This window comes from Pinus tabuliformis, chromosome 2_1 (assembly GCF_031772625.1).
Source record: "Pinus tabuliformis cultivar Carrire ecotype Pingquan chromosome 2_1, CPIR1, whole genome shotgun sequence".
In the NCBI taxonomy this organism is placed as follows: Eukaryota; Viridiplantae; Streptophyta; class Pinopsida; order Pinales; family Pinaceae; genus Pinus; species Pinus tabuliformis.
In genome coordinates this window covers 99087106-99113872 of record NC_142299.1, presented here as the reverse complement: position 1 = coordinate 99113872, position 26767 = coordinate 99087106, and positions in this window count along the sequence as shown.

The window sequence follows — 26767 nt, the reverse complement described above, 5'->3', positions numbered from 1 at the left end:
CTTTCTAGTGTCGAAACAAGTGTTTATTTCAAAATTATAGAGTGTCGTAATCTTCTCTACCTTTTTGATTTCGAAAAGAAGCTTGTTTATGTTTTTCACTTGAAAGCAAACTCAGATTTGTACATCAACTTTCTTTTTAGGCATCAATATTAAGAAAGTGAAAACAAATACATGCATATGTGCATTTGCATATTGATAGTTTGTATGGCTTGATTTAGGAAAAGTGCATTTACAGTGTGCTCTTTGCATTTTGAGAAAAGATTGTGTCTTTCTTTTCCCCTTGTAGCTAGGATTTTCATTGTTGAAAAGAGATAAAAGATTGCTTATCATCTTTAGATTGCATTTAGGAATTACATCTACATCTCGTGGTGATCCCAAAAGGAAAACTTCTAAGAAAGATCAACTTAAAATAAATTGAATGAATCTAACAACGCATTGGAACTTAACGCACAACATAGAGGTCTAGGCTAGAGACGTGTTCCGGCGTCGTAAAACCTGGTAACTGTTGTCCTCACTGATGGTTGGGTGATTCCTCCACTGTGAGATGATAAGTTCCAGTATGGACTTGTGCTCCCACGTACTGTCGAGTATATATTGGGAGAGCCCTATAGGCTTAAAACCTTTTATCCATAGGAAGCCGTGTCGGCCGCCCTACTGATCACAATGCACCGAACACAGCATTCGGGAAGATTGACTGTCGTACCGTAAAACGTATTCTGTAGTTTTGTGATTGGTTTGGCACACCCTCTACCTAGATCTCTAGAGCAGTCCCTTTCGTTCCTTTTCAGACTCCTTAACGAAAAAGGTCTATCTGAGAACTTGTCACTTCAGGCTCATTAAAAATTGAAGGAGACTAGAGTCATCTTTTGTTTTTTCTCGACTCTTTAAAATTGAAAAAACAAGTTGTGTCTAAAGCGTCTAAAATTCATTTAATTCGGAAACATACTTCCCCTTTTGTATTTTAGTTGATCGAGTAATCCGCAATCGTGGAAGAAAGTCAATTGAAACCCCGTCGTTCGCGGAGGCTTACGAGTCAACCGTCTTTGTCTCCGGAATCGAAACCAGTACGGACAAAGCGAACTCGTTTAACCAGTTCCAAATCTCCTATTAAAGTTAGAACAAGTGTTCCAACAACATCCGAGATTCCGGTTACTCCAAACATTTCTGGAAACCCTGCCTCTACAGAAGAAGTTCAACAGCTTCAGAGAGACAGTGATACTGATCCTAGTCTGAGAGTAAACACTTATGTTACTGAACCAGTTCCATCTACAACCGGTTCGGAGAGTCTTGCTCTTCAAACATCTGTCGCTGTCGATTCCACCCCTTCTTCGGCACCAGAAATATTTTACGGACCTGACGGTCTTCCCCTTCCACCTGGTTTGATTGCGATTGAAGAAATTATAGAAGATCCTCAAACAAGTACTCCAACGCACTTTGGAGTCGGGGTCACTCTATATCCTTCTTCATCAGAAGTTAGACTGCCACCAGTGGAAGTTCCTGTAGAATCGCTAGGTAATCTTTTGAATAGACTCCAAATGTCTAAACAACCGTCAACATCTAGGACTGTGTCGACTGACACAGCGACATCAGAACTCCCTGCCGTCACTCCGACAATGTTCGCCGGCATACCATCTGTCCCAACTAGCTCTCAACCGCTAGAAGGAGCCCACTCAAGGGCTATTTAGACAGTCTGGTCCGTTCCTGTTTGTTCAACCGGAATAATATCCGGTAACTCTTATGTTAAGTCTCAACAAATTGATCCATTTGGAGGTCAATTTGGGCAATCCAGTCCCCAAGGGCAAACAATCCCCTTAAGTTCCGGATTACAACCGTATGGGGGGCAGTATGCCCTTTCATTACCCCCTCCGGGAGGATATCCATACGGGAGTTCACAACAATATTCAGGTTACACTGGAATCACCTCAAGTGGTTGGGTACCTATGCTACCTCAACAACCAAGAGTTGTGTATTCAATGCAACAATGTGTACCTATGTCGAACATCCCGACTACACCAGCTATTGTGACAGTGTCACAAGTTCAAATGCTGCCTGTTGTATGCCAACCTCAGATTTCTCAGGTTGTAATGCAACAGCCCCTTGACCCTGTGACTCAACCACAATCGCCAACTAGTGGGGCGACACAGGTCCAGACGGGTACAATTACCCCACACCTTGGTCCAACGGTTAGTATAGCGCAACAGCACATGGCTTCACAACCGTGGCTGGTGCAATACCAACAACCACAATTCCAACAAGTATACCAAAGTTCTGAGCAGCAGATCTTTGCGAATAGTGGACAGCCGTACATTCAAAACGGTCAAAATCAACCATTTTACAATGGTCATGTCCACCAACCTTATCAGTCATACCAGCATCAACTGCATTATGCTGGTATGCAAAGGCCAACTGCTTAGGCGATTCCATCGTATCCTGGGTATGCTTCACCTAACCTGAATCAACAGTTACCATTCGTGGCAACTTTAGAATTACCTGATTTACACCGGTTAACAAACGATCCAATTGCTTACGCCCCTTGGTGGCCAGCGATTCCGCATAAACTTCCATCAGATATTCCTAAATTTAATGGAAATCCGGGTGAAGATCCATCAAATCACGTGATGACATTTCATCTATGGTGTTCATCAAACACCCTAAACGATGATTCGATAAGGCTTCGCCTTTTTCAGAGGACGTTAACGGGTCCAGCGGCAAAGTGGTATATTGAATTGCCTAGAGCTTCGTTCGACAACTTCAATACCTTAGCCACGACTTTCTTAACCCATTTTCAATTACCGATAAGGTATGAAACGGGAACAAAACTTCTTACCAACTTCAAACAGACAACAACCACTCACATATCTGATCATATACATGAGTGGCGGCGTCGTCGTAGGATGGTAAAAACATACGTTCCCAATCAACTATTAGCTGAATGGTTTATCAAGTCATTACTACCTTCCATTACGGAAGATGTGGCAAAGGGGGGAGTCGTAATGGAAGAGCAAGTTATAGCTCGTGCGCAATATCTGGACTTGATCTATACTCAGTCTGGCACGCTCTACGACAAAATACCTGACGCCCCTAGACCGGAATTCTCAATTCCTCCTCCTCCTAAATCGAACAATGACTCTCACGCCGGCGATGGCGTGATTGGCATAACAGACACGAAATCGACAAAGGCTACATCTAAGAAGGCCCGTAAGATTTCAGATCAAAATGCAAAAGACGAACTTATTGCTTCGGAAGTAGATGTCGTATCGACAGATAAGGGCAAAGAAACCAAACAACCAGGAAGCAAGAAGAAACAAGGCAAAGGGAAGAAGAAGAAACAGGATGAGTCATCTCCTGAAAAACCTTCTTCAAAGCCTCCTGGAAATAGGAAACCCCCTTCAGGGTGTCAAATATGTGATGAGGATCACTGGACAAAAGAATGTCCATACAAAGCTGAGATTAAGAAATTCTTTAAAAGTTCGAAAACCTCGGCAGTGTTAACTGATCCGTTTCCAAATCCAGGAACAAATCTAGTTGATAGTGGAAATGCTTCCTCGTCTCAAGTGCTAATGTTGTCGATTTCGAAATAGCAGAATGATGCTTTGATTTCGACAAGGAACAAAGACTACGGGAATCCGCAGCTGTCGAACGACAAGGATAAAGATCAACCAAGTAGTTCGACAACAACTTCGACAGAAGTTGTACCATCCGTCATTCCTGAATTAACAATAAAACCGCCGAAGGGAGTAGTACACAAGTCGACATTTAATCCCCGCGCTAGAGCGGCGCAACATTATAACATAGTGGAAGATTTGGCCCAATCGCCATCTGCTATGTCGACTCTTGAAGTACTACAAAACTGCCCATCCCAAAGGCAGGCTTTGTTATCAGCTATTGGTGGGATAGATCCTAAGGATTCAAATCTTGTATCCTTCGACCACAAAGGATACGATCCTCAATTACCAGCTCAACTAGCTTTCCTTGTTCAAGTGAAAGCCCTCAACAAAACTGTTCATCGAACAATTATTGATGTGGGGGCATCTACATGTATTATGTCGATGAGTTGCTGGAAAACTTTAGGATCTCCAACCTTGTCGCGGTCCTCGACAACATTAAAAGCATTCGACAGAAGGACATATACCCCATATGGTATCCTAAATAACTTGAAATTTGAACTAGGGGGAAAAACAGTAGAAATAGATGTTGAAGTCATCGATGGGAATCTTGATTACAACATCCTACTAGGAAGACCATGGATATATGCCATGGCAGCTGTTGTGTCGACCTATTTTAGAAAGATTGCATTTCCCTTTCAAGGAGCGATTACAATCATCGATCAGCAAAACTTCCTCCCCAATGGTTCTCAAGTTACAGGAAGCATTCCCATGATCCATGGAAGCCCCCATTCACTTCAGAATATCGGAGTAGGCCTACTAAAAGATCCTATACTAATGGGAACTTTCGCTCTTCTGCCTCCAATCAATCTGGCGGAAGTAGCGTTGATAGGAACATGCAATATGATATCTTCCACAAAGATCTCAGAAAACGATATCAACATGGATCATGCAATGGTTTTGCCCCCAAGCCCAATAGAAATATTATAGCAATCAATGTTTCTAGCATGGGAGGCAAACCTGAATCAACGCTCATCAAGCATTTGGGTAGATAGGTCTAGAGAATATGGTACCCCTTCAGATCCTTGGTCGCGAGTGCATGGAACCGACGAAGGAATTGTACAATCAATGTTGATTGAAGGGGCACCATGGAGTGATTTCCACCATCGTTCTCTTCTTCCGGATTATGAAGAAGATACTCAAGATGACCTTTATCATCCTTCAGTTTTTGAATTCCTATCAAATACTGTAAATACGGTGGATTCCGAGCGAAACTTATCCAACATTGAAGAGACTATAGCCATAAATATCTCGACTAAAACGGATGTTGTAGAGAATATTTATGTCGGCAAATGTTGTTCTCCTTCAGAACTGGAAATATACAATGCTCTTTTTCGCGAATTCAGAGATGTCTTTGCTTGGTCATACAGTGAAATGCCAGGCATCGACTCGTGTATCGTTGAACACGAAATTAAGATGTATCCAAATGTCAAACCAGTACGACAATGGCTCAGGCAGGTGCACGCCAAGAAAGCCGCTGCCATTAAGGCAGAAGTTGAAAAACTTCTCCATGTCGGTTTCATCTACCTGGTTCCTCTAACCGATTGGGTATCGAATATTGTCCCTGTTATGAAAAAACAAGGGACAATTAGAGTGTGTGTCAATTATAGGGATGTAAATCAAGCTTGTCCAAAAGACAACTACCCTACACCCTTCATCGTCCAAATAATTGATCAATGTGCCGGATGCGAAATCTTTTCATTCATGGATGGATTTTCCGGGTATAATCAAATAAATATCCGCCCACAGGACCAGTCAAAGACTACATTCATTTGTCCGTGGGGCACATTCGCATATCGAAAATTACCCTTTGGTTTAAAGAAAGCAGGGGCGACTTTTCAGAGGGCAATGAATTATGCCTTCCACGACATCCAAAACATCATTCAACCATACCTCGACGACCTTCCGGCTCATTCGCAAAAGCGGACTGATCATCCGCAGCATTTAAGAGCGATATTTCTACGTTGTCGACACTACAATATACGACTCAATACACACAAATGTGTATTTTGCGTTAGTTCTGGTCATTTACTTGGCTTTGTAGTCTCCAAGGATGGGATTCATCTCGACCCGTGCAAGGTCCAGGCAATCATAAATTTGCCTCCACCTTCAAATTTGCTTCAGATTCAGAAACTCCAAGGGAAATCAAAGTTTCTGAGGAGGTTCATTCCAAATTACGCAGAACTTCCTAAAGGTTATACACGTCTTTTGAAAAAGGAGGTACCCTTCGTCTGGGATCAGGTTGCGCAAGCTTCCTTTGATGCTTTAAAAGATTCCTTAATGAAAGCATCATTAATGTACACCCCCGATTATCAAAGAGATTTTAACCTGTATCTGGCTGCAGCAGATACAACCATCGCAATGGTTTTAGTTCAAGAAGTCGATGGAATTGAACACCCTATATATTATTTAAGTAAAAACTTAAATGATACAGAAAGAAAATATTCTTATGTTGAAAAACTAGCACTTGCAGCTGTTCAAGCGATACAAAGATTTCGACACTATGTCCTCTTCCGGAAAACTACCATTCTGTCAGATTTCAACCCCATGACTTATATATTGTCCCGACAGTTGCTGGGGGGGAAATATTCAAAATGGATAGCAATCCTTCAAGAGTTTGATTTGGAATTCATAAAATCCAAATCAAAGAAAGCTCTAGTTTTTGCAGAATTATTATGCGATCTCCCATCATCGTCCAACGATGAAACATCCGAAGAATCAATCGTGGATGAGAATTTGTTTCTGATATCTACAAGAAATGAATGGTATGGAGATATAATAATTTATCTCCAAACCCAAAAGTTTAGGCCTAACACCTCTCACTCTGAACAAAAACGTATTCGATACCAAGCAAAAGACTACATGATCGTCGGTGATACACTTTACCGTCGTGGTATCGATAAAGTTCTGAGAAGGTGCCTCACCCATGAGGAGGCCGAGAAAGCCCTGAATGAGTGTCATTCAGGAGCTTGTGGGGGGCATCAATCTGGATATGCTACAGCACAAAAAATCTTACGAGCAAGATACTTCTGGCCAACAATGTTCAAAGATTTCATAGCCGCAGTCAGAAGTTGCCATGCTTGTCAAATTTTTGATAGCAAAACTAGAAGACCACCCACACCTCTACAGCCAATAGTTGTTCTTGGGCCGTTTGCCAAATGGGGCATCGATTTCATGACATGTAACCCCACCTCGACCGGGGGGCATGGGTATATCATAGTCGCAGTTGACTATTTTACCAAATGGGATGAGGCGATGCCTACATTAGATAATACTGGTGAAACATCTGCCCTTTTCTTTTTCAATCATGTAGTCGCCAAATTCGGCGTACCATAGGCTATATTCACAGATCATGGATCGCATTTTCGCAATCACATGATGCTCGAATTAGCTGCCAAACTAGGATTGTCTCACGACAGCTCTACTCCATATTATCCGCAAGCCAACAGACAAGTTGAAGCGATCAACAAGGTCCTGAAGCGCATGTTGCAAAGGATGATCGGAGTTCACAAAAGAAGGTGGCACCTAATCCTGTACTCATCCTTGTGGGCTTACCGAACATCGGTAAGGAATGCAACCGGGTTCACACCCTTCCAATTGGTATATGGCCTGGAAGCAGTCTTACCAGTCCAGTGCGAAATCTTGTCTCTTAAACTCGCAATCGATCTCCTCCCCGGAACTTCAGAAGAAGAGGCTCGTTTCTTGGAATTAATCCAATTGGATGAAACCCATCGTGATTCCGCTTTGGCTAACGAAGCCCATACGAAATGAGTCAAGGCGCAGTTCGACAAAAATGTCAAACCCCGTGTCTTCTCAGAAGGTTACTTGGTCTTGCTTTACGACCAAGAATTCGATAAATTGGGAGCAGGTAAATTTAAGTCTTTATGGATGGGCCCCTATATTGTGAAACGGGTGTTAGCAAAAGGAGCCTACGAGTTAATGGATTATGACAGAATTCCACTGGCGCAACCTCGTAATGGGTTGTAGCTCAAGCGTTACTATGCTTAAATAGTAACCAATATGCTTTTGTTGTAATTTGTTTTCGCTAAAGTGTTCATTTTGTTCGAGTAATCCACCTTTTTACATTTATTGCAGATGTCAAACCTTTTGGAGACATGTGTTGGATATGCCGACGGAGCAAGTCGTAGTTTGCGGAACCTGTCCTCCGCAGCCTGGGCCAGTTTTGATCCAAGCGGCGAGTTAGTAAGTTTCAGAGGTGTATGTATTGGTAAATCAACGAATAACATCGCTGAGTATAGCGCGTTGATAGAACTTCTCTCTGATGCCATCACCCATGGTATACGCCGACTAATCGTCAGGCTAGACTCACAACTCGTAATACTACAACTCAATGGTATATATTCCGTCCGAAACCTAGCTATTTATCGCATGTTCCTAAGGGTTAAGATTTTGGAAAGACAATTTGATCTTATTCAATACCAACATATTTCCAAAAACTTAAACAGATTAACCGACTCATTAGCAAACTATGTGTTAGATAGACATTTGCAACATTTACAAAAAGAAACACATCATCAATGTTTTACATGTGGATCATATAGCTCAACCAGAATAAAACCCGAAAATCAATATATATATATATATATATATATATATAAATATATATATATAGATATATATATATATCTATATATATATATATATATATATATATATATATATATATATATAGATATATATATATATATATATATATATATATATATATATATAGATATCTATATATATATATATATATATATATATATATATATATATATATATATATATATATATATATATATCTATATATATATATATATATATAGCTATTTATGGTTTACGTATAATGTTCTGTAACCAAGACAAAATCGGTCACATGACCCAAAAGCTCAAAATGCTAGGGGGCACCCTAGTCTAATGATGCTCGTGATAGCAAGTCACAGCCTATGCGATCATGCTTAAGAGACGAGTCCATCATCTAGGCACACCAGTAGTATGCCGCTGTAACTGCAAAGGTAGCTTGTCGATCCTCACATCTAGAATATCGAGAGTAAGGCTCTCAACCTGCTCCTACACAGCTGTGAGAGTCTCGGCCACATCAAGGTCACGAAGAATAACCCTCCCGGTAGCCTCTCCTGTTGGGGCAACGGCTGGCACTCTCAGGCGAACTACTGGACAAACAGGACCAACATCTGCATGTACACATGAGTTTGATTAAAGTCTTGATAGAATAAAGCACAAGGACATTATAAATAAAAACAGCAAACAGTGATATGGTCAAATATTTTACCAATAGCGCCCCACTGCTCGCCATCCGGCAGTACTAAATCCGGATCACCCCAGAAGTCCATGCCAGCATATGGATACTCGGCATAAGCCATCTCCTGACGATCAAACCACCTGAAGAAGGTATCAGAAAACGAAATCTGAGACTGGCCAGCATGCCTAGACATATGGTCAACCCATCTCTGCATACGTGGTTCAGTAGGAGAAGGTAAGTTGAGTGCGATGTACTGCGGCTGCATCAGTGGTATCTTCTCCAAGGAAAAGGCGGTCAAAATAGAATCGAACCCAAAGTTCTTCAACCTCCCGTCCTTTATCTTGGTCAACTGATTTTTCATCACAAGAAGTACTGCATCGCACCAGTTTAATATTTTCGGTTGGAGGAATTCCAAGGCATGCTGCATATAGGATCTGTTGGCTACATGAAGAGACGCACTACCGGCCATCCTACCAAAATTAAACAGGATAGACCTAAGGAACCTGTCAGTGACATCACGGATGATGATCTTTCCGTCTTTACTCGGCTGAGATCCTTCCCTGCAATATTGGCGGACATAATCTCTCACAGAGTCACTCCCTCGGGCCAAACCTGACAAAGAGATGGGGACACCCCGCCTCGACAAGCCAGTCAAGAAGTAAATGTCTACTGCAGTCAAGGGGATAGATTTGCCCCTAATCTGGAAAACTTGATTGATAGGATCCCAAGCATCGAGCAAATACTGCAGTAGGTTGATCTGCTGTCTCATGCTAGAGATGCGGAAGAACTTCAGCAAGCCACAGTTCCACAGTGCGTTCACTGTAACCGGATCATGTAGGGAAATCATGTCCTCTTCTTCATGTTCTTGTTCTCGCCATGTAAGGGTCATCTTGCTCCAAGATCTCTGAAAAACAAAAAAGAGAGGAGTTAGATCCTGATTTTGATGAGAAACAGGCAAAAATTTTCATCAAAAATTGTGCAACAAATTCCTTTTCTGTGCCCAACGCACCTGCAGCAGTGTTCCACCTGCGTTGAATGTCAAACTGCCTTCATGCTGGCCAACATTCAGCGCAGGTTTCGATGTACCCAGGGTGCGTTGATGGCAGAACGAACCCATCAAACCCCAGGGGCTCAGAAAAGCAGAGAATGAAGCACAAAATGCAAAAAGGAAACCATGAAATGAAAGAGCTCAGGTTTAGCTCCTACCTGGTCCAAACGACGCCGAGAATCGTCCACAGAATCTCCCGAAATCAGCTGATGAAAATCAAGGGGGAAGAGGCACCTCCAAAGCTCCAACAAACCAAGTTCAAATGAAATGGTAAAATGAGAGGTAAAAACACTTTTTAATTGCTTTTTACGTAGTTCAAAGTAAAATATTAGCGTTTTAATCTCATTTTTAAGCAAATGTTATTCATTTCTAACTAGTTTGATGAAGAAATTGAAAATACAGTACTATCTTTGAAAATACGAAGCTATTTATGGTAAAAAATCAAAACAAGACCATTTTATCGAGCAGTTTTAGCACATAGTTCATGCTCGTTAAAAAATAAACATAAGACCGAGCAAGTGTTTCAATCCGCGTTTAAGCTCGTTAAAAAATGAACTGTCCTCCGGTAAATAACCACCGTGAATGTAACATTATCAACCATTAAAGCCTTGGTCGTGTTTGCACCGTCACCTCCACTTTTTCATTGGCCGATCATTCACCTCCATTTGATTGTTTACTCATTTTGAGGAACAGCTGCGAAGAATGATTTCACTAGCCATCCTTGTGACACTGCCGTGATTGGAAAATTCCAACCCTTACCTCGAATTAGCTGCTACCTATTTTATCACTCGTTCCTCAAAAGACGAGTCTTCTTTAAGCTCTTTTCATCTGACTCGTAAAATATGAAAAGATTTACGAGTTTTGGCCTTCCAACTCGTTAAAGCGACCGGAAGTGCTATCCCTCCTCTAGATTTTAATCTTTTTGCACCTGAGGGATTATTACACAAAAAGATCGAGCGCTTGTTTTGTTCGGCTCGTTAAAACTATCGAAAATTCATCCCTTCTGTATTGTTTTATACTTTTTCGGACTTAAGGGATTAGATGACGAAAAAGGAATTCCGGAGTTAACTTTACGTACCATTTCAGACTCTCTAAAAATGAAAAGGACCGAGTTATCTTTGTCGTTAAACTCGTTAAAAACATTAATAGCGACAAACTTGTCTTTAGACGAGAACGAGTTTCACTATCGCTAGGCTCGTTAAAACATAGCGATGGGTTTGCCCGAAGGGAAAATTATAGAACAAGCATATGTTATCCTCCTCAATCTTGACAAAAATAAAGAGGTACTGGTCAGCAATGACTGGGGAAAAATTGGGAAGAAACTCAAAGAATCTTTATTGGTAGCAAGTCGCTCTTGAACATGACACTTCCACTCCGTACCTGAGTCGGGTTGGGTTGTTTCATTCACCGGTCACATCACCATGGTCACGCCATACCATCCACATTCGGGGTAAATGCTACCAATCCATCACATAAGTGTCGCCGACATGTTCAAGAGAAGTCATCCAGAGAAGTCACCCGTGTTCCATCCACTACCATACATTATACTTCATTCCTTCATGACCGCCATCCTAAACCATATATCATCAGATCGTTTTCGCCTCCATCAAAATCATTTGCTCCGTTCCGTGTCATTGATGTGGGATTCATCAAGGCCCTCCTTTGACGGATCGCTTCTTGTCGACATCAGCTCATTATCCAAGAAGTTGATCTAGGAACACCCCATTCAGTACTTTGAAGCTTGCATGCCTCAATGGCAAGTTTCTCACTTCCGGTGACAGGTATACATCAATGACCTTCGACCAAAAGATTTTGCGTGGTGTTCGACGCCCAGTACTTTATTCACACCACATGAATTGTACTGCAGTACCTTGAGGGTCATCATCCTTATCGGTGATTCCTCTCGCGCTTGTTAACAGTTTACATCATCGACTGGTAATCAAGCGATGTCTTTCCATGTTCGACTTCAAAACATTTCTCACATGGATCGACTTGTACTTCGAGTGAAGATCGGACGAGATTGAAGACCCCGGATCTAGTTTCATCCATCCGGGCTGCGATATATATTCAGGAAAAATAAAAACATTGACATGTATAGCATTGCAACGCAGTTAATCATCCTACCAAAAGGATGATGACTTCATCAATATCATCAGTCTACCATCAGACGATTGTCTGTCCTATGTACATAAAAATGAATTTGTAAAGCTGAGCATGGGAATTCCCGCCTCAGCTAGATCATGAAAACAATATGAAGATAATGTATTGTATTGTATCTTATTACAGGTCTCCTCCCAGCATTGAAAGAACTTCGGATCCTCCTAATAAAGCATTTCACCCAATAAACAGCCTCATACTTTAGGGGGCAACTGTTATAGACATTTTTGTGCCTTACAGCTCTAAGCATGAAATGTCCATAAACCAAGGGATCCAAAGTCCCTAAAACTGTTGTTCCTGCCCCTAAAGGAACAAGGTCAAAAAATTACAGCTTCTCCCAAAAGTTCTCCACCAGAAACTGCTCATAACCAATCAAATCAGGATCATTTCAGCTGCTCCACTAGCTACCTGCGTTGCATAGCACCCCAGTACACTAGCTAGGTGCGTTGCAACGCACCTAAATGCACTACCAGGGTGTGCTGAGTGGGAAATGACAAATGGCAATGTCATTCCGCGAGGTGGACAGACAATGAAAGCTTCCAAAATCTTCCTCAATGACACTTGCCTCACTGAGTTCGACCAAGGATGAGTAAGAGGCTCTCAGTCTCCAAGTGGAAGCAAGAACTGACAGAGAGAGGCCACAAGTCAAATCATAAGCTGACTCATCCTCTTTGCATACATCTATATATGGATCCCTCATCCCAGAGATCCAGAGGCTGGAATTTTGTACTTTGCATAGAATTGTTGTTGGTTTTGAGATAGAGATCAGTGCATTGGGTGATTTATGCTTTGTTGGAGGTGAAGAAGGGATTCCTTTGCTGGGAGGTTGATGCTGGATCGGGACTCACTTGGTTGTATCTCCTCCTGGATCTTCTTGTTATATCAATAAAACTATTTGAGTTTCTCCTACATGCTTGTGTATCAATGATGTTTTGTTATATTTGCATGTTTAGCTTAAATCTGATCCTAAGCTAGTTATGAATGTAAATCTATGTCTTTGTGTAGTTTTCCTCTTCTGTGATCTTGTAGGAACTTGGTGAAGCTGGGCAAGTAAGGGAGCAGATAGCTGGAAGCTGTCAAAGAGGAGAGTGATTGGATCAACGGACTAGCGCAAGACACAGGTTAGTTCATCCTATTCCTCTTCGTTTACATTTCATAAAGAAGAATACGAAAGTAGTTTTCCTTGTTTGTTGCTAAGGCACTGTCACACCTTATTGGGATAGGGGCGTTCTAAGTAGATACTTTTCCCAACAACACGGGGTGGCCTCAAGAACTTCTTTGATGAGCACCAACCGACCAGCTCTGAAGAGATATTTGTGGTACCGGATATGATGTCTTTTCTACAACTTCGTAATTAACCATATCCAGTCTGCGATCTTATACCCATGCGGTTTCAATCTATATCCCAAATATCTAAGGCCCTCGCCTAAGTGATTCAGGGTGAAAGGAAACCTTCGTAATGCGAAGTTTATTTCATGGGGGGAGCATTCAGAGACAGTAATAGAGATTTGGAATTTTTGATGGCCATGCCTGTAGCTATTTTGAATAGGTTGATAGTATTTTGGATGGTAGTGAGATCCCCTATTCCCCCGTTTAGAAACATAAGAACATCATCCACAAAGAGAAGGTGGGTTATAGTACAGTCCTCAGTGATTTTGATACCAGAGAGTCTACCCTTGTGATGCATGTCCTTGATCAATCTACTTAGGCCTTCCATAATAAGAAGAAAGAGAAAAGGCGACAAGGGGCATCCTTGTCTAAGGCCTCTTTCAGAACCAAAGAAGGGAGAGGTTTCCCCATTGACTAGTACACTGAAGGATACATTGGTGATGCAACACATAATCTATTTGATAAATTTGACATTAAAGCTTAGATGGGTAAGGAGCATTCTAAGATATAACCATCTTACTCTGTCGAAGGCTTTAGAGAGGCCGACTTTGAGAATCATTCCTTTGGTCTTTTTGGATTGTATTGAGTGTATCACCTCCTGGGCTAATCTGATAGCTTCGTGAATCTGTCTATCTTTTAGGAAAGAAAATTGTTTAGGGGATATGTGGGCGGATATGATGGGGTGGATTTGATTGGTTATGATTTTGGAAATGATTTTATAAATATAGTTACAAAGGGAGATAGGACGGAAGTCATTATAAGATGAGGGGTTTTCAGTCTTGGGAATGAGGGCTATAAAGGTGGAGTTAATGGCCCCATGCATGCTCCCAGATGTCCTGCATTCCTCTATGACCTTGAGTAGGTCATTCCCTAGAACCTCAAAGAAAGCATAGTAGAATTTGATTGTCCACCCATCTGGGCCTGGGCTTTTATCCCTTTTGAATTATTTTAGAGTGGCCTCAAGCTCCCCCATGGTAACTTCTCTATTGAGATGCTCAGCTTCCTCCATATGAATAAAACGAGGAAATAGTTGTGCTACTTTGATGACCTTAGCCAGTGTAGCATTAGGAGGGTTCTAGTAGACTTGCTTGAAGTGTGAGGTGGCCAATGAGGCTAGCTGGGAGAAAGTGTCAACTACAGCTCCATGTTCATTAGTTAGGTTCTAGATGTTGTTATAAGCCCTTCTTCCATTTGCAAATTTATGGTAAAACTTTATATTTTCATCCCCTTCTTTCAGCCAAATAGCCCGAATTCTCAGTCGCCACGTTTCCTCTTTGTCCTTGAGAATTTTCCCTCTTAGATTTGTTTGCTCCACAAGCTTGTCCCTGAGCTTGGGTGAAGGGAAGGTTCCTTTGCTATTTTCCTCAAGGATGGCTATTGCATTCTCAATTTCTGTCATCCGATGTTCTTCTTCATATCTCTTATTGTGAACCCAAATCTTGGAAATTTTCTTTAATTCCTTTAGGTTGGCCATGAATCCTTCAGTGATGTGTCCATTCCTATCTGGAGGGTGGGTCTTCCAAAATTATGTCACAAGACTAGTGTAAGAGATGTCATTCAACCATGAAGAGTTGAATTTAAAAGGGGCTCTAGGTTTGTTGATGTTGCCACAGATTTCCAGATGAATAGGCAAATGGTCTCAGAGCCCTCCAGATCCCAACCATTGGCGGTCACTGTACCTTTGCTCCAATAGATGTTCTTTGATGAGGAAAAGGTCTACTCTCCTTGCAAGAATGGCCTCCCAAATTCGTTCGTTACTCCAAGTTGGGGTTAGTTTTGCCACTGGAATATCAATGAGCCGATGAGAGTCGAGGAGCTTATGAAAAAATCCCGCTATGGGGTCGGCCTATGCCTGAAGACCCGAGGATTCTGAGAAACCTAGGGAAAAATTTAGATCTCCCCCTATGATAAGATTGTCTTCCTGTAAAATGCTCGATCCCAGCAGCCTTTCCTAGAAGATCTCTCTATGGTGGCAGGGTCCATAGATGTTCAACACTCTAATCTCTGATCCCAACTCTACTGAGTAGATGTCAGCCCCTATGAACCCTATGCCTCCCCAGGCTCCCAGCAGTTTAATAGAGCGAGGGTTGTAGCCTAGGGCTATGCCTCCTGATCGACCATTTACATCCAAGGCATGGAAATGCCAACCAAGGAGCATGGACTCCAGAAGAGGAGTTATGATGGCTGCAGTACCCAAGGTTTCTTAAAGAAGAACTAAATCTACAGGATCCTTTCGAAGGAGTCTCTTCAGCGCTAGTTTTTTGTCGGGACTAGCTATCCCTCTGCAATTGAAGGAGATGGCCTTCATGAGGGGAACACTGGAGGAGGGCTCTATGCTCTAAGGACCCTATCTAGTGAAAGTTGTTTCCCTGAAACCACCTCTAATCCCACCTTCTGTTTAGCTCTGGATAGAGAGGATGGTCTACCCCGAGTGGGCTTTAGGACAGAGGGGAATGGAGAGATGCAAAGGCCAATGGCATCCGTCATAGTTGCTCAGGTATGGGAGCGGAGATGGTAGCGATGAGGTTCAGGGGCAGTCCCAGGGATGGGGATCTCTTGTGCTGGGGGAATGAACAGAGGCTTGACAAAGGGATGGGGGTCCAACTGAGAGATGAGGGGACTGTTTCTGTGGATTGTGCAGGGGGTAGAAACAGAGATAGCCCTAGATTGTAGAGGACTAGATGATAGAGTAGATGCAGATTTAATGGAAGCAGAGAGTAAGGGAGGACAAGACATACCCGAACAGAGCGCTCCACTAGCAGCTGCCTTGGACCTATTCAGTGGTGATGAAGGTGGCCAGAGGGGTGCAGTCCCTCGCTTCTTTGTCATCTCTTAGTTAGGCCTAGATTCATCCGGCTTAGTGTTGATTATGTCAGCTTCATCCGATTTTTCCTTGCACATCTGTGTTCCCTAAGCAGTTTTGGGCTTCCCTCTGGACCCAGATTTATTTTTTACGAGGAGAGGGTAGTCCTTGTAGAGATGTCCCACTTTACGACATTGTCTACAGCGGAAGGGAACCACTTCATAGTCCAAGATTTGCGTCCGGTCATAGTTCCTCCAGCGAAGGGTAACCTTTTCTTGCAGGCCTCCTCTGATGTCTAGGAGCACTAATAGTCTCGCATAGGCCATGACACTAATGGAAAGGTAGGATCTGTCATAATCTAGGTAAGTTCCTAGGGTGTTGCCAATTCTTCTGAAGATTTCCTCAGTCCAAAAATGCAAGGGCAAACTGGGTAGTCTAACCCAGATTGGCCCTACTGTTTGGTCAATTTAGTGTGTTCTAAATTGCTGATTAAAATGTCAACCCGGGATTCGTAAACTGACGAAGTGAAGTGTACTATATGTACAAGATAACCATTTTCTTAGTCTTTTGTCGTTTTTGAGTTTTTTAGTTTGTTTTTGGATTTATCTTTTATGGATTCCCTAGTGTGTGATGGCGAAAATGAAATTTAAGTATGGATGGTGATGGTGATTTCTACAGTGCTTTTCCAAACTTAAAAGTGTTCAAAAAGAAAGCTCTAAAATAACTGTAATGAAATCAATTCTTAAGAAGAAGTAAATGTGTCAAATAGTGAACTAATGACAATGGCCCAGTATCCTTGTTGCTGTATGAAAAAGAAAGTAAAAACTGAACTTAAAGCAACTCAAACACTAGAAGCAAAGCAACTAATTCACACTACTTCAAATCTTCTGATCCTTTACCCTTCAGATCAATCTACCTTATGGGAAGCAATAATGAACAAGTTAAGCAATATGATATCTAAATTGCAGGAAATTAAATTGCATAAAGGAAACTAATCACACTACTTCAGCTCTTCTGATCCTTTACCCTTCAGCTCAATCTACCTTATGGGAACAAGTTAAGCAATATGATGTCTAAATTGCAAGAAAGCAAACTAAATCACACTACAATAAGTAATATTCTGATTCCTTACTAATAGAGTCACTTGACTATAGAAAGAAACCATAAACAAATGAGTAGTATGATGTCTAAGTAGCAGAAAAATAAATAAGCAAAACAAAATTTGAAAAATGACAGTGCTGGAATTAAACTTCAGAAAATGAAAATTAGCAGGAAGGACAAGATGATCTCATATGTCAATAGTTGTCAAAAAGATGAAAATTTTCTCGGGCTGCCTAAGAAAACCTGTATAAAATCATTGTTCAGCTGACAGCTATAAGAAAACATAAATGAAAATGTAAACATCAATGAATTAAAAACATCAAAACAGCATGTTATATACAAGCTAATAATTATGAAAGAAGAAACATAATAAAATTGTTGGAAATAATACTGAGAGGGGGGGGTGAATCAGTATTATCAGATCAATAAAACTTTTCAAATTTCATGCTCAGAAACATATACGCTACTTCAGTTAAGTGAACCCGCGTGTACACGCTACTGTGTCTAAAGCAACTAGCGTATATCCAGAAATCTTATGATTTAGTTAGCTTATCTTCAGTAAATACATCAGAACATTATTAACCACATTGACAGTAAACAGGTGCAGTATAACAGAACAGATCATCACATAAAAGCCACACACATGAACACCATGATATAAGGTGGAAACCCAATGTGGGTGAAAACCACCTGCTGCAATTCGTCTCTTTCTTCTTTAATAAGAAACTTCTTTTACAATGTACTGGTGCAGTCATTTACCAGTACGCATGCTACAACCTGTAGAGGGCTACAACCCTCTCTCATTTTCCAACTACTTCTGGAAGGGAGCTACAACCCCCTCAGCTCGTGTACTAGCCGATCCATTTACTAGTACGTAGGTGCTGACCCTACAGAAGGCTACAACCTTCTTTCCTACAAGGACCACGTTTCATCAATTTTCAGACTGGATCCATGAGTACAAAACAAACACTGCTGCAATACAATCATCAACTTATACTTGCATCATAATTCTCTCAATCACCCAATACTGAACCACTGAAACCCTGTCATCAAGGACACAGAAACACAAACCAGAGCCCAGAACTCTGCAACAACCACCAGAATCAACAGCAACCTGAAATATCAAATCTTATTATGCATACGCTACTTCGCTATACCAAAACCGCGTGTATACGCGCTTTCTCCAAAGGCAACCCGCGTGCAGATCTAGAAATAATTACTTATACCTTCGTTGTCAGATCCGACCCTTGCCAAGCGTCCCGAACAGATAACCAGCAATACCAGATCTTCTCACTTCGTCAGACACACCTTTCTTCACTCTCTTTGCCTAATGATCTTCTCCTTATATAGCCTTAGGCCCTTCACAATACCACGGTCCAAAACCATAGTAACACAATACCATCAACTTCAAAACTAGGGATCGACACGACCATCGAGACACCATGGTCCAAAACCATAGGCACAACTTCCAAGGACTAACCGCCACGGACCAAAGGTACGTTTTCACATGTACGCGCTTTTACTGAAGCCAACCTACGTGTATACACTGATTTTCCTTAATGAACCTGCGTATATCTCTTTCTTGTCCTGCTGTACTAAGATCTGTCCTCTGATTGAGTTTCCATCACTTGTACCTGGTTCTGAGTGAGTTTCCATCAAGGACAACACTTGTATCATAATGCCAACAATCTCCCCCTTTGGACTTGATGGCAACCACCACACCAAGTCACTCTCCCCCTTTGACATCAAGGGCAAAGGGCGGACCAAGATATTCTCTTCTTTGGTATACCTTCTGCTGTCCATACTCCCCCTGAGTACATGCTGAAGTTTCTAATTTGGCTCCCCTTTGTATATGCGAAGTTGTATAAATCCATCCATGCTCCCCCTGAGCAGATGCAGGTTCTAAGACCAGCAATAACTATCATTTATCATATATGATCTGTACCATACGCATAAGCCTGCAATACCATTCCTTTGATCAAACAACAAGATGTATCATTTAGTTTCATCAGCAACTTCTAACCATAATGCCAACATTGTATTATTTGAAGTATATGCTCCCCCTGAGAGTGAGCCAACCATGACCATTTCCTGAGTCTGCTCTGCTGCCCTTTATGCTCCCCCTGAGCCTGAGCCAACCATGACTGAAACATTTCCTGGGTCTGTTCTGCTGCCCTTTCTACATATACGCGACTTTGCAGCCTGTAACTCGCGTATATACGCGACTTTTCTTCATTATATCAGTGTATGCAAGATGGAATACTGAAATTCATCACTTTCAGATTCCCCTGTGTCTGTTGTGTCAGCTGACTGAGTTATGCCACACCTTTCTGTCTCTAATTCTGTCTTCTTCAATTCCTGGAACTGTGATGATGTATGGTCCTCTTGTTTTGAATTTTGAAATATGCTCCTGCATTCCCTTGCTTTATGCCCATATTTGTTGCATGTATAACATCTTACATATTTCACGTTCCTTCTATTGCAGTCAATTGCTTTGTGTCCATATTCATTGCAGGCAAAGAAATATCCTCTGAAATACCTGAGATGCGATGATCTTTTGTAATGGTCTTGAACCATTCTACTTCTACATCTGGCTGCAACATGTCCACGATTATGACATACATAACATTCAACATTATTCAGAGGAGGAAATAATCGTCTATCACTTCCATAGTTAGGAGTAAAGGATCTTCCTTGAGGAATTTCTTTCCTTGGTTGTTCCTTGTTCAACATTTCAGATTTCTCATTAGAGTTTCTTGCCTCACCTTGTGAACTAGATTCACCTTCAACATATTCATGAAAACCAAGACCAGTTTCGATAGCAGGAGACCTTTGACTATTAAGAATATCGTCCAAGACTTTAGTACTATCTTGAAATCGTAAAAGCTTATCCTTTTCTTCTAATTTACCTTTCAAGATATTTACCTCAACTTGATGTTGTTCTTCCTTTTCCAGTTACTGATTCCTTAGGTCTTCTTCAGCTTTTCTTCCTTCTTCCACTTGTCGCTTTAGTTTGATCACTTCATGTTCTTGATCTTCAAGAGCTTCTTTGTTCTGTTCTCTTGATTTTTTAAGATCTTATTTTAGAGAGAGGATCTTTGATTCAAGTCTTTGAATAGTTATGCTCTGATCCTTTACTATATCCTGCAATTGCTCCCTTACCCTGGTTTCTGTCTCCAATTGTTCATTTAATTTGGTAACTTCTTCAGTTTCTGCATTCTTCTGTTCATGTGCCATGAGACTTCTAATATCTTCACTATTATTGGATGAAGCATTCTTCTTTTCATGTGCCATGAGACTTCTAATATCTTCACTATCATTGAATGAACTTTTAATATGGGTATAATAGCTTCTACCATCTTGTTCAGATATCTTTCCTTTGTTATGAGGGCATCTAGCAGGATAGTGACCAACTCTACCACATAGAAAACATTTGAAAGGTAGCTTACCTTTGAACCGTCCAGTTCCCCGTTCAAGATTCTTGACAAAATTTACCTCATCTTCTTCCTCTGACGCTTCGAATGCGGCTTTTGATGGTACCTCTTGTCGCATTTCAAAAGCAGTTAAGATCCCATGAAGTTGTGACATGGTGATTTTCTGCACATTCTCCTTTGCTTCTATGGCAGATACTTTAGAATCAAATTTAGCAGACAGAGATCTCAAAACCTTTTCAACTAAGACAACTTCCTCAAATTCTTCACCCAGATCCCTCATACAATTTACAATCTCATCCATACGCAGGAAATAATTAGCTATGCTTTCATTACTATGCATCTTAAGAGTTTCATACCGGATTCTGAAAGTTTGAAGCTTTGCTCTTTTTACCTGATCATCTCCTTCGTAGCTTGTAACGATTTTGTCCAATATTTCCTTAGCTGATTTGAAATGCATGATCTTCATAAATTCTGATTGTGTCAAACTACTCAATAGGACAGTAACAGCTTTGGCAATGAGCTCATATTTCTTTTTCTCTGCTGGATCTGTAGGAGTTGCTGATGGGAATTTGTATCCTCCTTCTACGATTCCCCAAAATTCTGCTCCAATTGATTGTAGATATGCAGTGGTTCTTATCTTCCAGTGGGTAAAATTGTTCCCGTCAAAGACTGGTGGCCTGATGTGTGCCTCTCTTTCTGGATTAGCCATTCTGATGGATCTTTTCCTTCAAGCGATCAAGATTCCTCTGAAGGACTTGCTCTGATACCAATTGTTGTAAATAATACTGAGAGGGGGGGGGGGGGGGGGGGGGGGGGCGTGAATCAGTATTATCAGATCAATAAAACTTTTCAAATTTCATGCTCAGAAACATATACGCTACTTCAGTTAAGTGAACCTGCGTGTACATGCTACTATGTCTAAAGCAACTAGCGTATATCCAGAAATCTTATGATTCAGTTAGCTTATCTTCAGTAAATGCATCAGAACATTATTAACCACATTGACAGTAAACAGGTGCAGTATAACAGAACAGATCATCACATAAAAGCCACACACATGAACACCATGATATAAGGTGGAAACCCAATGTGGGTGAAAACCACCTGCTGCAATTCGTCTCTTTCTTCTTTAATAAGAAACTTCTTTTACAATGTACTGGTGCAGTCCTTTACCAGTTTGCAGGCTACAACCTGCAGAGCGATACAACCCTCTCTTGTTTTCCAACTACTTCTGGAAGGGAGCTATAACCCCCTCAGCTCTTGTACTATCCGATCCATTTACTAGTACATAGGTGCTGACCCTACAGAAGGCTACAACCTTCTCTCCTACAGGGACCACGTTTCATCAATTTTCAAACTGGATCCATGAGTACAAAACAAACACTGCTGCAATACAATCATCAACTTATACTTGCATCATAATTCTCTAAATCACCCAATACTGAATCACTGAAACCCTGTCATCAAGAACACAGAAACACAAACCAGAGCCCATAACTCTACAACAACCACCAGGATTCAACAGCAACCTGAAATATCAAATCTTATTATGCATACGCTACTTCGCTATACCAAAAGTGCGTGTATACGCGCTTTCTCCAAAGGCAACCCGCGTGCAGATCTAGAAATAATTACTTATACCTTCGCTGTCAGATCCGACCCTTGCCAAGCGTCCCGAACAGATAACCAGCAATACCAGATCTTCTCACTTCGTCAGACACACCTTTCTTCACTCTCTTTGCCTAATGATCTTCTCCTTATATAGCCTTAGGCCCTTCACAATACCACGGTCCAAAACCATAGTAACACAATACCATCAACTTCAAAACTAGGGATCGACACGACCATCGAGACACCATGGTCCAAAACCATAGGCACAACTTCCAAGGACTAACCGCCACGGACCAAAGGTACGTTTGCACATGTACGTGCTTTTACTAAAGCCAACCTGCGTGTATACGCTGATTTTCCTTAATGAACCTGCCTATATCTCTTTCTTGTCCTGCTGTACTAAGATCTGTCCTCTGATTGAGTTGCCATCACTTGTACCTGCTTCTGAGTGAGTTGCCATCAAGGAAAACACTTGTATCATAATGCCAACAAAAATCAATTGAGATTTATACATGGATTTAGTGCACAGGGGCCCTCTGCCACCTCAGGTCAACGAACAGTCACAAAAACGAGCTCAAGAAAGTAGTCTTCTCATGTATTAAAACAACAGCAAAATACGTAAACAGAGTGTAGTGGGGTGATAATAACAACAGTTCAAAAATTACATCTCCAAAAGCTTCTACACAGCGTTTATCAATGCGTTATTTATAATGAAAAAGTGTTGTAACTAACTCCTAAATCCTATGCTGTCAACTGCGTTGCCAGAGACACGTAGATCTCCTTAGCCCGAGATCTAGCGTAATGGTCATCATGTCCATTAAATATTCGGAGTGGTAGCTGTTGGATTCAGGTTACGGGGTTGATCTCCAGGTGTGCCGATATCTCCGTGAGCTGAGAATTGTGCCACGTAAACCTTCACGTGCTCAAAACAGAGACGTGCCACCGCTAAATTCCTTGGTTGGCTTTGCCTTTGACCCTTGATTGTGACCTTTTATGGATGATTTGGCCGATCTGAAGGGACCCGTTCCATGTACACATCACCTGTAGCTTGCCCATGTGGCTCGTTTCTTCAAAGGACACCTGTAGCATAGCCTTTAACAAAATGGCTGCGAAAACCTGTGCTGGCTACGGAAACCTGTGCTCGCTGCGAAAACTGACAAGTTTCTGCAGCTGCTTGAACAAAAATATAAACCAAACAATAGTCATAAGCATAGTTAGAAAACCATGTCAGAAGCTCTTTTTAGACTATAATGCAATGATTTAACAGCTTGGTGGATGAAGTAAGTGGAAAAAGAAGGCTGAGAGGGTGTATAGGAAGGTGCAGGTTTGAGGCTCAACATACCCCCACTGTGAAGGTGTTGCATGTCCTCATGCAACCAAAATTTAATCATTTCCCTCTAATCCATATGTTCTGAGGCTTCTGCTAGGACATCTAGCCCTCTTTTCTTCTTCTTTGGTGCTAACATCATCCTGGGTTTCCTGACTAGACATTTGAACTTGAGATTAATCAATGCTCTGCTTAACTTTTTGCACTTTTTCTTCAGTTTCCTGTTTTTCTTTTGCCATAGTCCTAAATGGAGCATAGTGTTATCATGTATAATCTTATCTACCTTGCTCTGCTCTTTGAGTGCTTCATTTTCCTGCTTGATATGCCTATTTAGGACTTCTAATTCAAATACCTCCTGTTTCAAGGACTGAACTTGTGCATCTAGTGGCAGAGTGGTACTCGGACCTGCAGCTGATTTTTCTAAGGATTCCAGGTAGTTATATACCTCTTGCTGATTAGGATCTACCTCAGGTGTCTTTCTCGGATTAAGCTCAAAATCTGGTGGAGGAGGAGGACTGCTCTCTCTTTCCGGCCGATAAGGGCTTTCATCATGTGGAGGACTTGGTTCAATGCTTGGCTGAGCTAGAGATTTCACAAGTGTCTCTTCACCTAAATCGATAAAGTGAGGCTATTTTTCTTGGGTTTTACTCACCTTTCCTCTTAGCCTAGTGCTCCTCCTTAAGTATGGACTAGTACTCTTTTCTTGTGTACTCTGTTTTCCTTTTTGCTTTTTCTTTGCTATAGCAGCAGCCTAAAGATGTACTAATCTTTCTGACAGTGGTTGATAATCCTCCTCTATGGATTGGTCAGGGGATGGATAGACTTCTTGGATGGTTCTTTTGCCTTTTTCTTTCTTCTGTTTCTTGTCTTTAGCTCTATCTTCTTCTTCTTTTTGGTCAGTTTCTTGAGTTTCTATAGTAGGGGAGTCTTGGACTGTAGTGTTCTTTTCTCTCCTCCTACTTTTTTTTGGAATCTTCGGTGGACTACTTCCAGAGGCCTCAGATGGCTCTTGGAAGTAGTTTCTTATCAAGAATTGCTCCCAAGTATCTTTAGTTTTCTTCAGTTGATCCTCAATAAGAATTTTTATGAATCCATGATGGTCGAGATGAGATTCAATGTTGCCTATGTGTTTTTGAACTGTAAAACTCATCTTTTTCAAACTCAATAGCAGAAAATGAGGCAAATTAAGAGTGTGACCCTCTAAGAAATTCATCATCAATCTAGCATGATACATATACATAGAACCAAAACGTCCTTCACACGTGATAAATTTTTGGATAACTAATAGCAGGCTAGACCATTCCTCTTTTAGTGCAGAACAGGGATGCCTCTTGTAAACACGGTGGTATCCATACCTTGGTTCTGTAGCATAATTCTCCATATTTGATCGTCCACACTTCTATTTTTAAACCACCTTTCACCTTCCTGAGGTAGGCCTGTGGCAGCTGCTACTGTGGCCTCAGTCACCATGAACTTCAAGTCTCCAATCTCCACTGTTTGACCATCAAAAGACCGTGCAAAAGCTTTGGTCACCTCCTTGTTATGGCCTTTAAACTTTTGGATAAATTGTAACCATCTAGCTTTCTTCAACAATTCTTTAGTTTGAGGATAACCTTCCAAGTATTTCGGTCCTTCTGGCTCTACTCTTAGTAATTTTCCCATCTTCTGTTTTAAAATTCAACTAAGAGCTCTTCTGCGTGTGAGGGTTCAGAGAAAGAAATATGTCTCGGTTACAGGGTTTAGGATAGACTGTAGTGGCTGAAATCAGGGTTTAGAATAAACTATAGTGGTTGAAATCAGGGTTTAGAATAAATTGTAGTGGCTGCAATCAAAAATGGAGAACAGGGAATGGGAATACCTGAATTATAGGAGGAACAGAGGGTGAGTAGCAGTAAATGAGTTCATAAAATAAAATGCGGATGCATGCAAGGAGTATGGTATTAATGGAGTGGTAAACGAATGGAGTAACGTCGGGATTCTTTTGAATCGGATGACTGTGTATGAAATTTTTACACGTCTCAATGGACGGCTGTGGAAAATACGGCTAAGAAGAACCGTAACAAAATAGGTCACGTCTCAAGAGTACGGGTAATAAATGAAAGTGCAGCCAGTCTTGAGTTTAAACTCGAAATAATCATCAGACCGTTGGAGAAATGAATGCAAGGTGTGTGGACTGATATCGTGGAATAGGAGTGGTAATGGAGCTATTGTATCAAATCATTGCACATAGTAGAACTTTTTATGGTTTAATAACTATGCGTAAATATGACTTGAATTGTTATTTGATAAAAAAAAACTATCATACCTTTGGAAACTTTGTCATTTCTTGCTCAAGGCTTCTAACCAATTGCTCTTTCTTGATGTCTTGGAGATGCCCCATGTCTTTAGCTCAATTACACCTGCATTTCATGATTATTGCTCTAATAGTTGACTGTAAATTTTAAAACAGAGTGATGATGGCTGCAGAAATCGTTTCTGGCTGCGGAAACTGCTTCTGGCTGCGGAAACAACTTCCAGCTGCGGAAACTGAGACATCACCCACTTAATTGAACAAAGATAGTTAGAGAAGAACTAACTGAATGAAAATAGTCCTGAAAGGAACTTTTATTGATGAAATGAAATGGAATGAGTGGAATGAAATGAAAATGAAGTGAAGTGAAGTGAAATGGAAATGAGAATGAGATGGAGGTGAAGTGAAATGGCAAATGAGATGGAGTGAAGATGGAAAGAGAAGGAGAGGAGATTTTTTTTGGAAAATATAGAGTGTCAGGTGTCCCTGATTTTCACTCTACATTTTCTGTATAAGACCGCCAATCTATGATTGGTTTTCAGGCTTATACGATTTTATTTTTATTTATTTTTTCTTTTTTTCACTGAAAAAAAAAACAAAGGCTAGGCTGGTGGGGGAGAAGGATCCTTCTCCACCAGCCTTATTGCAGAATTCTCTTGGAACATTTTGACAAATTCCT